This window comes from Uloborus diversus, chromosome 6 (genome assembly GCF_026930045.1).
Source record: "Uloborus diversus isolate 005 chromosome 6, Udiv.v.3.1, whole genome shotgun sequence".
NCBI lineage: Eukaryota > Metazoa > Arthropoda > Arachnida > Araneae > Uloboridae > Uloborus > Uloborus diversus.
In genome coordinates, this window is record NC_072736.1 from 75,881,496 (window position 1) to 75,895,700 (window position 14,205).

At 30.6% G+C, this 14,205-nt stretch overlaps 1 protein-coding gene across 1 annotated transcript in view; it reads left to right on the forward strand.

Moving 5' to 3' along the window:
• LOC129224511 (paramyosin-like) overlaps positions 1 to 14,205 on the forward strand; it is a 91,468-nt gene that overhangs the window by 1,011 nt on the left and 76,252 nt on the right. The window lies entirely within an intron of this gene.

Sequence of the window (14,205 nt, forward strand, 5' to 3'; positions counted from 1 at the left end):
GAGCACCGATTAAAGTAGTTTTTTAAAAATATTAAAGTTAAATAAATTATTTAAAAAACGGTCAGATCCTATGTTTTTAAGCATGCTCTTTCAGAAAAAAATACTTTTAAAAGTTTGGAAACGACCCCATTGATATTTTTTTAATTTATCGTCTGCCATGCCGAATTTTGTTGATGTTATTTTACTGCTATGTACTGGCAACCTTAATTTTTTCCTTTTTTTTTTCTTTTAGAAGAAAGGGCGCGAAAAATTGTTTAAAAAAATCAATTCAATAACTCCAAAACGTTTTCTTCGTATGGAATAATAAAAATATGATTAATATTGCAAAATGGTATTTTTGAGTATCATTTGTTAAGGCACATAGTTGTGCTAAAGCGCACCACAATGAATTGACAGTTTAAATATCTTTTTAAAAAAATTTCAAAAGATTTTTCATTGATGAGTTGGCAACAGTAACTTTCTTCGATACTAGTGTATAAGTGACTAGAAAATTTTGCACTCTCCACTGGTGAGACTTGTATATTTACTGAGTTTCTGCATCTCTAACGACTTGAAAGATAAGCATAAAAATTCTCCATTACTATTTTTATTAAATAAACATACGAATAACGTTTGGTTTTTTTAACTGTCATGTACCAAATGCTAGATTTTGATGATGTTATGAGTTTCTGGAAAAGAAATTGTACTCAAGTGTTCATTTACTGGTCTGACTACTGCAGAAATAATTACTAGAACACTTTGCATGTACAGTGGCTCCCAAAAGTCTTCGTACACCTACGACTTTCAACGAAATAGTCCCCAATCCATTGGTTAGAATTAATATTTCGGAATAGGTATTTAACTATAAGATCTATGATCAATTTTTAACAAAACTACATGAAAAGTTTTTAAAAAATATTAAAACTTAATTTTTTAAAAATCAAAAACCAAAAAGTGCCGAAAATTTTATCTCACAAAAGTCTTCGTACACTTTATAAAATGTCTATATATTATTGAATAATCTAACTTTTGATTAAGTTATTAATTAGTAGAATATCATACAGTATTCATAACACCTTTTAAACGTCTGGGAATAGATTTCATTTTTTTTCTTTCTTTTTTTTGCGTAATTTCTGAGTAAGTGTTCTACCACACTTCGAGTCTTACTGTTTCTAGCTCTATTTTCGTTTTAAAGCCCTATTTTCGTAATCTAGCCTCCAGATATCTCTAAATACGTTACATGAAGTTAAAATCTGGAGATTTAGGAGATATTTTTTAAACTTTAGGACAATTTTCGTGGCACTAGACGCAAATGTTGAAAACCGTGTGCTTCGTATCGTTATCTTGATAAAAAACAAAGTTGTTTCAATAACCAAATTTTTGGCTAAGAGTTCAAAATTGGTTTTTAAAATATTTAAAGGAACAGCATGATTCATTATTTCATCAAAAAATTACAAACTACCAAGTCCTGATGCTGATATGCACCCTCACACTAGAAAACCTCCACCGTCCTGATTAACTGATCCAAATAAGTTCTTAAGATTAAGTGCCTATTTTTTTTTCTTCTACTTACAGTTATACAACAATTTAACCAAAAATGTTGAATTAATTTTTATCTGTAAGTAAGACGTGATTCTAAAACGTTTTTAGCTTATTTATAATTGATTTTGCGACGAAAAGCGTAAGCTTTCTGTTTTTCGCACGACCAAGAAAATTTCTGCGGGAAGAGGTCTCATTTAATCCAGCTAATCAGAGAACTTGGCGAACAATTTTAGGTGAAAATTAAATGTAATATGTTTCATTTAACTCTGTAGAAACGTTTACAGCACTCAAATGTGTATATTGCATAAATTCTTTAACTTTAAATCTTCGATCACGTTTCGTCAACTTTGCCGGTTGACCTTTTCTTACCTTGTTTTCGGTCCGATTCCTTTCTTTAAAGCATTTTATCAAGCACTTTACTATACAAACAAATAAATTAACTAATTTAGAGACATTTCAAACCAATTTACCACTACTATGGGAAAAAAATTCAAATTTTGAATGGTGTTTGCGGTTTTTTACGAATTCCAGCCATTTTACACTAATAAGCATAATATTAAGGAATAAATAAACAAAAAATTAAAGCCAAAGGACTTAAAGGGGTCAACACAATGCAAAAATGTTAATAAAACTGCATATGACAATTTTAATCATGAATTTATTCGAAAATATTTGAGTGTACGATGACTTTTGTGGCGTATTATTTCTCTGTATCTTCGTTTTCTGACCCATTTCAAAAAGAAGATCCGTCAATATTTTTAAAAAACCAATAGGTTGTATTTAGAATGATACAGGAATGATGTGAAAAAATATTGGACTTCATATTCGTATTCAGTTTCGAGTTATTTTGGTTTTACTAAAAAATTTCAAAGTGTACGAACACTTTTGGGAGCCACTGTACTTGATGCACGCATCTTTTAATTATTTCAACTTATAGCTCTTAATTTCAACCTTGTGTAGTGTTCTGAGGCCTAAAATATTTATTTTATGAGTAAACAAGTTTCCATTAAAAGAATATCCTGGAGAAAAAAATGTGAAAACATTATAAGAAGTTTTTGACAGATGAAATTATTTTTAAACATTTAAAAATTGGATTAATATATTAAGCCATTACTAATACTTGACCAATCAATTCATATTGGACATAATATACAGTGAAATTAAAAATGATCAAAAATGCTTTGTGCTAAAATATGATTAAAATGAAAAAACAACATAAGAGAAGCACAAATTATTTTTTTTCTTGACAAATTTGTGCTTAAAATATGCTGTTTTTTCATTTGAGTGGTGATAATGTTGCTAGATTAACTTTAATTTTCTTTGTATATTTTTCCCCCTTTCCCAAGTTAAAAAAAAGTAACTTTATTGCTTAAAAACCTTCAAACAAAATAACAGAATATGCTACAAATTCGTAGTTTTAATTTTTTACTTTTGAAATATTTGTGTATTTTTTTTCCTTTTCCTAAGTTTAAAAAAAAAAAAAGAAAAAGAAAAAGAAAAAAAAAACAGAATATGCAACAAATTTGTAGTTTTAATTCTTGAAAATTAAATAACAAAAGTAGTAGTTATTATCTAATTTTATGTATTGCTACTTCCATTGATATAAGACATTATTCAGTTTAATTTCTTTCAAAATACAAAATACGTTAGACATTTTTGGAGGAAAATAAAATATAAGCATGTAAAGTGCTTACCAAATTCTATATCCCTAAATAATTTTGAAAATAATGACTACTAGGCCTCGTTCACACGGGGCAACCGAGTTGAATCAACTTTCAAACGGGCAGTTTTCAGGATGTGTAGCCAAGTAGAAAAATGAAGGAACTGTCCACATCCCTCCCACGACTGTCAACCCATCATGCACACCGGGCTCATGTGCTTCTGCCATTCTTATGTCAATAATTTGAATCAACTAAAAAAATGATTCAACTCATTGGGCCATTGCCAAGCGCTCGCTCTACACACGAGTAAACTAGTTGAGTAAACATGGATCAGTTTTAACATTGTGGTGGAGGAGCAGCTCGTATAGGTTCGGCTTAGTAGAAGAAAAGTTGATTCAACTAAGTTGCCTCTTGTGAAGACAACGAAAAACGAGTCATCTAGTTGGCAGGCAACTTTTTCGAATAGTTGCTTCAACAAACCGTCTCATGCGTAGGGGTCCTTTAGAATTCGCGATTCTAGAGCTTGAACAAGTTACTTCACGCAGATTTAGGCCATCTACACGAAACTGTCAGTTGAATTAACTTTTAGAAAAGTTGACTGGTTGACTGCCGTTTTTCGCTGTGTATACGCGAGGCAATTTAGTTGAATCAATTTCACTGTGTGGGCACGTAGTAATTTAGTTGAATCAACGTTTCTTAAAAGTCAACTGGTTGACTGGAGTTTTTCGCTGCGTGGACGCGAGGCAATTAAGTTGAATCAGCTAAAACGTCAACTGGTTGACTGGCATTTTTTGCTGTGTATACACGAGGTAATTTAGTTGGATCAATTTTTCTGAAAAGTCAGCTGGTTGACTGACGTTTTTTGCTGTGTGGACATGAGTTAATTTAGTTGAATCAACTTTCTTCTCTAAAAAAGGGGGTCTAAAAATAATAATTTCATGTCTCACACCTTTGAACTGAGTCAAATTTGTTGGAGCAGCTGCTCCACTAGGCTTTCAAAATTGAACCGTGTGACTCAACTGGTTTACTCTTGACAAAAGATAACACCTGGCAAAGTTTTTTTGGTTGATTCAACTGATCGGGATGTGAATGGTATTGGCACATGTACCTGGCGTGCCGGGCGAGTTGATCGTCATGAGAAGGATGCGAGCCGATTCTTTCATTTTTCTATATGGTTACAATTCCTGATAATCGCTAATTATTCCAAAAAAAAAAAAAAAAAAAAATGATACCACAAACGAAGAAAAGTTCGGCTCGAGTCATGTATTGACTATCTTATCATTATCTAGCTTTCAATCATGAATTTGGCTGTATGATTCACATGAATGCGTATTTTTCTTAATGGGAAAATATGGTTTGAAATGACTTGATCTGCACTTTTCTCCGTTTGCGGTGTCATTTTTCTAGGAATAATTGAAAACTACGGGAATACTTAAATTGTCCTTTCTGATCCAAGAAAGTAATTTTGTTCTTTTGAGTGCATTATGAAAAGTGCTTAGTTTTATTTATTTTTTTTTTAAAGAAATTCTGTTATTTTATTCTTTTTAGTGTAAATGTATTTCTGAAATAGAATAATGTTACTATCACGAAACTTCAAACTTTTTTTCATATAAATGCTCTCCTCTAAAGGAAAAAGAACCCAATATACGTGTCTAAAACTTTAAGAAGTTGGCACTAGAAATTAATCCTTGTTCCTCTCTAGGATTGATTTATTTGCTAATTTAATTAAACCATTTAGAAAAAAAAGGTTTCTCAAACTAATTTGAGTTTCCCAGCACATAAGTTACTCGTGATAAAGATCCTGACATGTCTCTTCACTTAGCCCCATTATCGACTAGAGGCAACACCACATTAGATACAAGTCTCAAGTGTGGTGTTGCGAAGATAAGGATAAAAATCCTGATAGAGCAATGAGAGTGAATAATTTTCACAATTGCTAAAGAGAAGCTTTCATTCAAAACTTTCACTCTTATCATATCTATGCTGTTTAGCAACGAATTTTTGTAACAATGGGTTTTATATTTAATCATTTAATGGGGAAATTTCAATGAAATTTACTGTTTTTCCATCCTAACCGAAATAATACTTTTAGTTTAGAATTTAATTTTTTAGCGTTAAGTTGTACCTTGAGACAACACATAGATAAAACACATGTTTTAGATATGCACATATTTTAATTTCATGACGCCATGAAATTAAAATATTAATGATTAAAAATTATCTTTCATATTTTTACTGTTCAATACCAACCTATAAATGTATTTACTACGAAATGGAGACATCTTATTTATTGTATTTTTACAAACTGTTATTAATTCAAAAGTCGTTGTTCTGGTTTGTCATCAGAGCTATATACGCCATTTAAAAATATAGTGCAACTATTTTTTTTAAATAAAACTTTTTTCAGGTGTTTATAAAAAAGGTATTTTAACTATTAACAATTACTTGGAAGACTACTATCACAACTTTCTTATCTCTTTATAGTAAATAAAAGTAAGGTTTTAAAGAAATTCTGGAAGGATGTCTCTGGCGGGCCTGCGTCCAGAAGACCCCATAGCACCTACAGCCTTGAAATTTCGTAAAAAATTACTTCAAGCCCCTAGGGAGTGCACCTGAGGTTTAATTTTTCAAAATTCGAATTAGCTTTTTTGTAATTAATTTTTTAAACTCACATTTCGTGTAAATTGGCTATTATTGCCTATTAAAGGGGTGAAAAATCACTTGCATATATTGATATTATGTATCGTTGGAAAGGGTAGAATTTTCCGCGTTTTACACAATTTGTTTCAATGCTCTAATTTAAATACGGAGGGAGTCATTTGTGTTTTTATCTCGAGCTTTTTTAGTCTTTGCTAAAATTTAGGCACATCTTTCTTTATTAAATCGATCAGTAAAAAGCGAAGAAATTGTCCCACAGTTTTCTTTTTAACACCACTAGAAAGAGCCGGTTTTTTTACTCCAGATTTAACTCGACTTATGGTCGAAAAAATAAGCTTCTATCTCCAAAGGAAAAAAGTTACAAGCCGTTAAAAATCAAGTTAGAATAATCTCATATCCATTAAAATTATTCATGTTTTGTTTGGCGTTGCCATACTTACGTCTTTACGATTCGCATGTTTCTTCTTTCTTATTCACAAACTTTAAGAGTTTTTACTTTAACGGAAAATCTTACGCTCAACCCAATTCAAATCCCGAGCTAAAGAGCAAAATATATTACTAGAGACCACGAATATGAAAGCGACTTTTCAAACGTAAAAACTGCAATTTTGAAATTCTCAGGAGCCCCTTATCCCTTCCGGCTCTGCAAGTTGGTACAAGTTATTTTGAAATCCGGGGAAGAGGTGCTTTTTGTTAAAAAGGGAGCTCATAATGCGTTTTTAATCTGTTTCTTTCTAATTGACAATTCAAATCTTTGCGAATCAAATAAGATTGCGAAGCAATCTTCGGAGGTTGGTGAGCTATAGCGAGCAGGGGGCTTCTTAGTTCCTAAGATAATTATAAAACCTGCGTCACTAGAAAACTTAATTTTCCTAGCAGATATCATTACAATTGATGTTTCTCGTATAGATGGTAAAAAGAGCTTCACATCAGATATCCGCAAAAAGAACTTTCAAAAAGTGAAGAGTATTGACAACACAATTAAAAAAATATATCTATAGATGAGATATTTATCCCTCCCTTTAATAAATATTCTAGCATTGAAATGTTTCCTGTTTTATGAGAATGACTCCCAAAACTAAGAATATATTCTGAATCTGCACAATTTTCTCAATTATTAGGTACTAAATTTTTGGTGTTGTTCGTTTTTTTGATGTAAAAGGTTTAAAATTATCCTGTAAAGGCGTTAAAGGTTTTTTGAATTGTTTAAAAAATACCCTAAAAATTCAAAAAATATTTTTTTTTGTACATGTTCAACAAGAGCTTTTTTTAAATGAAAAGTTATCATATAAGCTTTGTGCTACAATATGATTAAAGTGAAAAAACCAACGTAAATAAAGCACAAATTTTGAAGAAAATACAGCATGATTAAAGTGAAAAAACAAACGTAAATAAAGCACAAATTTTGAAGAAACTACAGCATGAAGTGCTGTATTTTCTTCAAAATTTGTGCTTTATTTACATTGGTTTTTTTTTTCACTTTAATCATAAGAGCTTTTTATGCAACGAAGTTTGTTTGAAGCAAATCTGTCTTTAAGTTCGCGGAATATATATTTTTCTTAAATTTCTTCGAAAGCTTTAATGCTAAGTATTTATGAACAGTTCAAAAGTTAACGAATACCTTTTAAAATAAAAAGAAAAGAAGTATGAGAATGATGAACGCAAAGAAAAAAAGTTTTTTGAATTGGAGTATCCCCTCAAAAGTTATTAAAGGCAACTTCTTATTCGGCATTAGAACCTGGAATGGGTCACAGCCAACCTCACAGTCTTCTTCCAGACGACTCGGTTTTTGACCCTTTTTTCCAGCCAATTGGCAATCTTTATGATGTGCAACACGCAGGTTAGGATGTCCCAAAAAAATTAAGGTCAATTTTTAAAGCTTCCCCCCTCTTATATTTTCCCTTTCATGTCAAAACAACTGCAAAGAAAGTTTCATATTTTTTGAACAATGGCGATCCGTGCCGACTTGAGTCTGAAAGTGTGAACCAGCAAACTAACACTTGCATACTAGCCAAATTGATTTTTTATAGGCGGGCCAGGGGGGGGGGTTCAAAAACTTTTTACAGCTAGAGTCCAGGACACCCCCTATTTTTTTTAAACTTACTAATAGTTCTATACTGTAAAATTTTTTACTTATTTCAATAGGGTGCTCAATGACCCCTTAATTTATCATTAGCCGTAGCATAGAAAATGTCACAAATTTAGTAACATTTAATTTCCCCAGCTGTTTCTTTGTAAATAATAATAATTATTTTTTTTGCAATGTATATGCATATTACTTGTGTATATTATAATATGTAGCATTGTTTTTTCAGTTCAATGTATTTTTCAACCCCTCTCCCAATTATTTATAACGTTTGGGGGAGGGGTTGAGCATCCTCTTTTAGTTGAAATAAGAAACTAAAATTCTTCCAGTATATTACTATCCACAAGTTTAAAAATATCGATGGCTGTCCTGTTATCTAGCAGAAACTTTTTTTTACATTTATTTTTGAACCACCTAGGGGGGGGGGGGGTTGCCGTCGTTCAAAAATTTTTAAAATTTTTTTACAGTTGTTTTGACATGAAAGAAAAAATAAAAAGATTGTGTGCAACTTGAAACATTTAGTTTCATCATTTTTTTGGGAGGGGGGAGAGGAACACTCACCCTAACGCAGGTATTTGAGGACGTCACCTAGCCATCTCCTTTTTGTTCGCTCTCTCGGTCTATTCGAGATTGGCTTGCAACAGAGAGGTTTTGCTACTCGCTTATCATCATGTCTCTTATTGTGGTCGAGCCAGTTGTGCCTTAAAAATGTCACAATTCTTTTTTAATCAGCATTTTTATTTACTTATTTCTTCTTATTCTTCATAAGTCATTATTCACCTGAATTGTTCGAATTTTTTAAAGTCAAAAATATCTTTTGGTGTTTACATGTCCCGCTATTTTTCATATCTATTCTCTTATTAAACGCGTAATGTCACAATTCTTGTTACCCCCTTCTTCCTCCTTGCCACAAACCATTACAACTTGACCCACCCCCATCCCTGTCAAAGCATGTTATCATTTGTGGACGACCCCTTATTTAGTTAAAGTAACTAATTTTTAAAATCTTCATAAAGCAACTAAACATCTGAAAAAAAAATATGAATTAAATATATTTCTCTTATTCATATAATGAGTTAAAAAATTCATTTGAAATTATTTTATACATAAAAAAAAAACAATGATGACGGTAAGCACATGTTAAATGAATAATTTAAGTATTTAATTTTTAGAGAAGGAAACAGAATCTCCTGTTGTATTATTTTCAAACTCATTCATGTTTGAAATAAATCGGTTTAAAAAAAGGTTTTGTTCTGATTTGTGAAAATTTTAGAAATAACGTGCCACGATTTTGCAATATGAAACAAATGGCAACACTTTTTAAAGAAAATATGTACAAATTTAATGTAGGACAAAAATAATGCGTCACTTTTAACTTCCTTCTGTTCCGGCAATTAGTTTTCCTAGTCAACAATGATTTTTGAATCTAGGGGTTTTGCATTTTAACGTTTTAGAGTTAAGTAAAATATTTATATTAAAAGAGAGTGTTTTGGAAAAGTTGTAGATTTACTGGATACTATTTTTATTACATTTTCTCACTTTCGTATAAAACGTTTCATACGTATTGACCAACGAATAGTTTATAAAAGTGGACCAGTGAAGGATTTTTTGAAGTACAAAAATAGCTTCCTTATGTATAGTTTACAAGAACTAAATATATATATATATATATATATATATATATATCGACGCGTAAAAACCTTTCTGGAGTAAAGAAATATTTTTCTTAAGCAATGACTGAGGGAACGTTGGAAGAATTGACGTACGGACGTACGTATAAAGATTTTTTCGAAATCAAAAGTAAATTTTCTCATGTTAAGATTGTGAAAGTTGATAATGTAAAAACATAAAGATCTTTTTGAGAAAAATAACTGAATTTTTCCCACGTATTGACCAAGTGGCTAAAAATTTGATGAGAAGAAGATTTTTTCAAATTACATATTTTTATTTATGTATTGACCACGGGTTTAAAAAAGAAACTGATGCATAAAAGATTTTCTTCGATCCACAAAATGCTTGCTTACAAAATAAGCTAAAAAAAGTGCCAAGAAATCAATACAAAAGTAATTTTTTTCCCCACGAGCAGAAGATTTTTTAGTACAATATATAGAGCGAATCGGGACTGAAACATTCAATGTGTTGGAAATTTTTCTGCGTCAAAACAAAATTTTGCTTACCACTGTAGCTATCAAATTTTAAAAATGAACTTCTGAACGGTTTTTAGATGTACAAAAGGTTTTGTAGTGTCCAGATCCAGAAAAAAAAAAAAAAAATCTGCGATATTTTTAACGAAGAAAAAGTTTACTTTGACGTTTTTCATAATGATTGGATACGTTATTAAATAACTGCGAACAAATAAAGTTTTTCGATGTAGTCTATAGTAATTAAAAAGTTAGTTTAAATATGTAAACAGCGTCTCAGAATATATTACACCGTAATTAAATGATCTGCTATATTTGAGGTTTTCCCCCGAATGTTAAGTTAAAGTTCCCCTCCTCCCCCTTCCTTATGCCATCGCTCCTTTAATAACTTTCTTCATAAACTTTAAATACTTGCCGCTCTAGTTCCAAGTAACTAATTTTGTCACATTTGAAGAATAGAAGTGAAAAAAAAAAAAAAAAGAATGAAAACTTTCCTTGGAGACTCTAAGAGGTCAGAATCAGAGTTCCAAATCCTCCCCCACGTTTTATTTTTGGATGCTTTGCAAAATGGCTGCAATCCGTCACTGACTTCTTAGCAGCGAATAACGCGAAAGGAGCTGCGATTTTCACGAGGAGAATTAACAAGAATTGCAAGAAAAAGACAGGGAAACGGCACAAAATTTACTTCCGAATTCCACAATTGAGAAAACCGAACCGAGCTTTTTCACCAGGAAAAGAAAGAAAATGAATACGACTGTTTGCCAATGAGCTTGCTCTGAAGATGGCTTGCTATCTTTAGACACAACGAATCGGAGCCCCCACCCACATATAAATACATGTGTTTTGAATCACTCAACCTGAAGTTAGGAATCCATCTCATATTTCCGCTAAGGGTGGAAAGTTAAAATTTATTGAGCAAGTTAAGGTTCAAATTTATTTATTAGGTGTCTGAGAGCATCCGGCTCATATTTTAAGATACAATGCATCACTTGCAAACAGTTTAATCATTAGCTTGTTTGACGTATTTCCTATTTTTGCAGTAGAATTGTTGACTTATGCTTCGAGTTATAATTGGTTCCAAAACTTATATGCACGCTTGTATAATGATTTAGTCATTGTGTGTATACATCAAAGGTAAAATGAGGAAGAGTGTAGGTCAAAACAAAATTGGCATTGTTTGTCAAGTATGATAAATATTAGGTGCAAAATAAATATGCAAGAGGTAAAGCTTTAAAAATATTTTTTTCCTTCAAAGTAAATCTCTGAAAATTCTAAGGATCAAATTACTTTTGCTATTTAGTAGTGACAGAAGTTTTGGTTAGTATTTCGTTTAGGTATATTGAACTAGTTAGAAGAAGTTATGAATATTAAAAAAAAACAAAAAAACATCATTGGAATGAGAGCAATAATTTTATTTCTCATGTGGGTAAACGTTTTATAAATGCAGCTCATCATATTTCATGAACACAAGGGTGATTCCATCGTTACGTGTAGGACAAGTTGGACTTTAATTTTTCTTACAATTTTACATATGTTCAAATTAATAAGAGCTAAAAGTTAAAAATTTTGTGAACAAGGTACAAGTACTTTACTTGTGTGATTTGTTATGCAAATTCTTTTTCTAATAGTTTTTAAAATTATGTATTATTTTTTAAATGACGTTTACCTGTCACGTGCAGGACACACTTTTAGAAATCAGCTTCAGAGCTCTCAATTGAAGCAATACAATCTTCGAATTTACTGCTGCAATTTTTTTTAATGTATAATTTTGCTTTCCTGCTAATTATTTTTAAATATCAGTTTCGAAAAGAAGCAAATAATGGCACATTCCACAGAAAATCACGTATTTTGTTCCGTGTGTGACAGTTCTATATTTCTCTTCAAAAGTAATATTTAAAAAATGTAATTAACAAACATTTTTTTTAATTAAGAAATCACACATACAAATGTGATTTTTTAGACAAAAAAAATGTTTATTACTCGTTCTGAAGAAATATACTACAGCCACGTGCGGGATAAAAATTTGTTTTTAAAGAAATCAACACATGGGTGATTTTCAAATGTATTGACACATTAGGTTCGATACAATTAGAAAATTTTTGTTGGTATAAACATTAAAACTCTCCTAGGTTTAAATTCCTTACGAATTTACAGTTTTCTAACCAGGTGATTATTTGTGAGTTATTTTGCTTGGATTTTAGAAATTCCAAAAACCTTCTTGGCAAGTCACCGTTTTTCTCATGAGTGTTACCTTTATAAACCATTCTGTAATTTTCTAAAAATAAATAATCTAACAAATCCTGACTAAACTATTTTAAACACACAATTTTAAGCCAAAATGAAAAAAATATTTATTTATGAAATTTTAAGTATTTATATAACTGTTTTTCTCATGAGTGTTACTTTGTTTCCTAAATAAAGGGTAACGTTTACGATAAGGTTTTTAGCACCAAGTAGAGAGAAAGTATTGGATACTCGATTTGGCAATAAGTATATTCGGTTAGGACAAATGTCTTAGCAACCAAGACGCCCGTGTTTGACACCATGAGACCTATTTCTGGGAATACGTCAAGAATTATGCTTACGATGGCAAAATTCAAACTGTAAGACGTATCAGGCAAATTATAGTCACTTGTGTGGCACACAGCGCCCCAGAAATGCTGGTCATTGTAGTTCAAGAGGTTGATTACTCTTTGGATGTGCACCAGCAACAAACGGGTCACACATTGAAAGATACATAATATTAAAAATATTGATAAATTAACATTTTTAAGCACATACTCTAACTTTAACTTAATTTTGTGCTTTTATTAAAAAAATTTGGTTCGAAACTCCGTAGTTCTGGTATGGACCCCTGTATAGCTCTTTCAACATTCTATAAAATGAAATTATCTTTGCAATTAAATTGCTTGCGTAGTTTTGCCCATTGTTATCTTTTGTGATTTTTTTTAAAATTGAGAATAATAATCACATTTAAAAATTTTAGCTTTCGCGGATTTTACGATTACGTTTAATCCAAAATGCGTTTAAGATTTAATATTTCAAAATTATACTATCAGGAACAAGAATAAGCACAAATAGATGTATTCTTTACGATTCAACTAAAGATTTCGATTTGAAACCGTATGCAATTTTACTGCAAACTTCACCTATCAGTATAAAGTTTTTTTTAAAAAAAAAAAGGAACGTATGAAAACCAAAGCCACCAGAAAAATCAAATTTCCAATGAAATATCTTTAAACAAACTTTTTTGCATTAAAACTATCGGAAAAAAATGAGCTTCAAATAAGAGCACTCCATCTTTAATTCCTTACTTGCTACACAAAGTTGAGAAAAGTATGCAAATGATGAATCGAAAAGAATGATGATCAAGGAAGACAAAATAAATAGATAATGATATTGTTTTACGTGGAAAAAAAAAATACGCGGACGCAATTTTGGAACCTAAATGAAAAATGATAAAAAGCTTTCTGATAAAACAAGATTTAAAAAAAAAAAAAAAAACAAACAAAGTCATGTACAAACGTTATTTTTCATTTCAATTATAGTTTAGCACAAAAAATTTTTGATCATTTTTCATTTAACTCTTAAGTGTGCATCATTTACGTCGTTTTTTTTTTCATTTAAATTACATTTCAAAACAAAGTATTTTTGATCATTTTTTGTTCAACTGCAAAATTTTCCTTCACAATTTGAGCTTTATTTCCGCTGTTTTCACATTTTAGCTCAAAATTTGCATAAAGCATTTTAAATCATTTTTCATCTAACCGCATGATTTAGTTGATAATTTGTGCTTTATTTACGTTGTTTTTCATTTTAACCATATTTCACCTCAAAGCATTTTTGATAAATTTCATTTAGCTGCAGAGTTTTTTTTTTTTTTTTTTTCCACAATTTGTACTTTATTTACATTGTTTTTTTTTCCTTCGCATTTTAGGCATATTTTTGCATAAAGCATTTTTTATCATTTTTCATCAAACTGCAGCATTTTCCTTTGAAATTTATGCCTTATCTATGTTATTTGTTTCATTTTAATTAACCATGGAACTGTTAATTGCAACATTCACATATAATCTCCAATGTGAAATACAAGGATCCGATGATTAATTGTATTATCGTAATTTACTCATCATAAAAA